The following is a 4,436-nucleotide window of genomic DNA, read 5'->3' on the forward strand; positions in this document are numbered from 1 at the left end:
AGGCTGCAGCATTAGAGCCATGAGAGAGCAGCGACCTCATGAGGCAAAATCAAGTATTGCACTTGGGTACTTCTTGACATTTTTTAAATTTTTATTTATTTTTATTATCTTTGTTGCTGGAGGTATTACAGGTTTCCCCCATTTTTCTCCACTGACTCCCTCTCCCCCCTCTCTCCCTTTCTCCAGGTCTTCACTGCACTTTTTTTCTGTTCTTGATGTTTGCAGATTACAAAGAATATCTAAAAGCACTTATTTTTATATATCTGGGTTCAGAGTCAACCACTGAGCATTTATTGTGGGTTATACAAATTTACATGCATGTTATTTTGATACCTTTTACTTTTAGGTTGACACAGAATATGCTGGCTGGTTGAGGGCGGGGGGGAGCCGCAAGAGTTGCAAGCATTATTTTTATGTATAATGTCCTCGAGAATTGACATACAGACAATAACCTTGAGTTGTGGTTTTATTATTGTTTTTCTTTGTTTGTGTTTTGTTGTTGTTAATCCTCACCTGAAGATATTCTTCCATTGATTTTTTTAGAGAGAGTGGAAAAGAGAGGGAAAGAGAAACACTGATGTGACAGAAACACATTGATTGGTTGCCTCCTGCATGCGCCTGACCTAAATCGAACCCGGGACCCTTTGGTCCACAGCCGACACTGTATCCACTAAACCAAACTGGCTAGAGCAGTTGTTTTTTTAATCTGACTAGCTATCAATTACATTAATATAGGTAGAGCAAAGACTAGAGAAAACATTAGGCTACTGAAGAGAAATATTAAAGCAAAAACTCCCTCAGACATTTTCTATTTTGTACATCTTGCTGGGTCAGTATTTTACTTTTAATGCATGTTCTACTAATTTTCCTAACTACGAAGAATGAAGAAAATACATATCCATAGAATGTCTCCCCCATAAGGAAACAAGGTCAAAGTTACTGTAATTTCTTGGTCCCCTGACATGTTTACTTAGGATGCTGAGTAGGTTTCCTTTCTCACCAGTTCCTTCCTCCAGCAATTCAATACTTCAGAGCCAGTAATCTTAATGCCGTTACATTTTTTTACTGATTAAAATTTATGAAGGGCTTAAAAGTGCACTTTTATCTGTATTAACATGTGTTCAGATGTACTCTGAAGTTCTTTTCATTTGAAGGTCATTTCAATGGTTTGTTAAAGCAATGTGCCCAATGATACATCAAGAGAAAAGGCTAACCTGAAATTATATGAATGTATAATGTTTTCTAATATTTTTCCAAGTTACTAAGTGAAGCAAAGCCCTTAGTTTAAATAAAACACCTAATTATGACTTTCCAATATTTCTTCAAGATGTTTTCTTTGCCCTAAGCGGTTTGGCTCAGTAGATAAGAGCGTCGGCCTGCAGATTGAAGGGTCCCGGGTTCGATTCCGGTCAAGGCTATGTTCCTTGGTTGCCAGCACATCCCTGGTAGGTAGGCAGCTGATCGATGTTTCTCTCTCATTGATGTTTCTAACTCTCTATCTCTCTCCCTTCCTCTCTGTAAAAATATCAATAAAATATATATTATTTAAAAAAAAAGATGTTTTCTTTGTGCTATCAGATTGAAGATTCCCCTTTACTCCAGTGTGTTCTCTGTAGAAGATAATTATCACAGCAACTTAAGCCTCGCTGACGGCTAGGGGTGTAGTCCTCATTAACCTTGCTGAACTGTTTCATTTTCTGGTGAGCTCTGAACTACCGGACAGCTAGAGATAATATTGCTGAAAGATAACTACTAGTATTCTATTTAACTTGTATAAGAAAATAAAATTATACACTATTTTTTTTTAGATATATTTTTATTGATTTCAGGGGGGAAGGGAGAGGGAGAGAGACAAAGAAACATCAATGATGAGAGATGAGAGAGAATCATTGATTGGCTGCCTCCTGCATGCCCCCTACTGAGGATCAAGCCTGCAACCCAGGCATGTGCCCTAACCGGGAAGCAAACCGTGACCTTCTAGTTCACAGGCCGACCGTCAGCCACTGAGCCATGCCAACTGGGCAAGGAATATTATACTTTAAATGGTAAATTGAGCCTGGCTGGTGTGGACCCTTGGCTGAGGTTTGACCCAAGAACCAGGAAGTCACGGTTCTATTCCCGGTCAAGGAACATGCCCCAGTAGGGGGTGCACAGGAGGCAGCTGATCAATGATTTTCATCCTTGATGTTTCTGTCCCTCTCTCCCTCTCCCACTCTCTAAAATCAAGAAAAACATAAAAAATGGCAAATTGATTTCAATGGATTACTGTGTAAACAAAATATCATCAATATTTATTACCAAAGTAACATATTCAAAATTCGTCAGTTTTATTAGTCACACAAAATACACAGTTCAAATAGAGATGTTTTTGGAATTTGATATCTACAGAGAGAGCTTTAATCATGGGGGTAACAAGAGTTATAAAGTTATACTAGTTAGGTGCACTGTGCTAGATGCGCTGCACAAATTATCTCGGGGGTCAGGGAGCTCTTTCTATAATAGGGGTCTAATAGTAAATGCCTTACCTAGCTGAGTGGGTCACAGTTTCTGTTGTAATTACTCAATTCTGCCCTTACATTAAAAAAAAAAAAAAAAAAAAAGCCATAAGTGAATAAGCTTGGCTGTGTTCCAAAGAATCTTAATTTATGGTCAATGAAATGTGAATTTCATACAATTTTCACATGTCACAAAATATTTTATTTTTTATTGTTATTATTTTTTAGTCCTCACCCAAGGATATTTTTTCATTGATTTTTTTTAGAGAGAGTGGAAGAGAGAGGGAAAGACAGAGAGAAATATCGATGTGTGAGAAACGTATCAATTGGTTGTATCCTGCAGGTGCAGGACCAGATACCTGGCAGGGGAGGAGCCTGAAACTGAGGTGCATGCCCTTGGCCTGAATCGAACCTGGACATTTTGGTCTGCAGGAAACTGACTAGGGCACAAAATATTACTATTAAAAATATTTTTAAAAGACCATTGAGACGTGGCATTCTTAGTTCACAGACCATACAAAAACAGAAAGCAAGCTGAATTTGGCACAGGCCTGTAGTTTTGCTGAACTCTGCATTATCTCAATCAGGTTGGGGAGGGGGGTATGTTCCTAAATGAACAGATAATATGAAAATTATACTGTCAAGCTAGTGGGAAAGAGTTTTCTCTCTAGCTTTGTTCCTGCTACAGTCACTTTCTGCCACCCTGCTGGCACTGAGGCGAATATTCAGGGCTTTATTCAAGATAAGAGCAGCCCCTAAAAGCCTAGACTCGGACAAACTAATTTAAGAACTGTTACCGACTACAAGGACACACCACGGATCTTGAGGGTTTGAGTTGGAGTGCTGTCACGGAGTGGGGTTTGCAGAGGTCAAGCTACCTGCAGGGTGACCAGGAGGCAAAGCCGCAAGTTGCTGCAGTGACCCAGGGAAGAGACCACGGCGATCTCACCTGGACTGCGGACGAGGACGGGAGCCGAGGGGAGAGGTGTTTAGGATTAGGGTCGCGTTAGGATGAGGACTGATCACATTGTCCTTTATCTCACAGGGTAGAAGAGATTGATGACGCTTTTATAACTTTTATGAAATTGAAAAATTTAGAAAAAATGATCTAAAAATAAACAATTAAATATATCAGCCCTAACCAGTTTGGCTCGGTGGATAGTGTTGACCTGCGGACTGAAGGGTCCCAGGTTCGATTCCCGTCAAGGGCATGTACCTTGGTTGAGGGCCCAGCCCCCAGTAGGAGCTGTGCAAGAGGCAGCTGATCGATGTTTCTTTCTCATCGATGTTTCTAACTCTCTATTCCTCTTCCTTCTTCTCTGCAAAAAATCAATAAAATGTATTTTTTTAAAACCCAACCCCTCCCCCCCAAAAAACACTATATATATCAATAAAAATAATTTAAAAACTGCTACCTAAATTTAGCACTTCCTTATGTTTATGATTCACAACCATTTTAAACATTACAGAATCCTACCTTTGATTTACGGATTCCTTTACCCCAAAGTGGAGCACACCGTTTTCATCATGTCAACATAAAAGTTAGTTGAAAATACTTTTCCTGAAAACACACCTGAATCGCCACACTCCCAAACCGAAAAATCACCGCGTGGAGACCCTTTCCCCCAATTTCCAGTTCTTTTTCAGAAGTTCACGTGGCCGTAGCGCGTTCCCACGGCCCCTCCGCGCCCACAGACACCCACGGACCCGCCCCTGCACGTTTCTCCGCCGCGTCCGGCTGCCAGCGCCGCCGTCTCCCGCCTCCCGGGGTGGACCCGCCCCCTCCAACTCCGGGGCCCAATCCCTGCTCCCCTGGGGTCGCTTCCCTTCTCCCCGCCCCGACGGCTGCCTGCGACTGGCTACACGGACAGGGCCACGACAGGATGCCCCAGAGCCCCGTCGTGATTGGCTGGAGGATAGCCGGACCTCTCCCGATTGGCT

Source organism: Pipistrellus kuhlii, unplaced genomic scaffold (assembly GCF_014108245.1).
Source record: "Pipistrellus kuhlii isolate mPipKuh1 unplaced genomic scaffold, mPipKuh1.p scaffold_m20_p_2, whole genome shotgun sequence".
Taxonomy (NCBI): Eukaryota; Metazoa; Chordata; class Mammalia; order Chiroptera; family Vespertilionidae; genus Pipistrellus; species Pipistrellus kuhlii.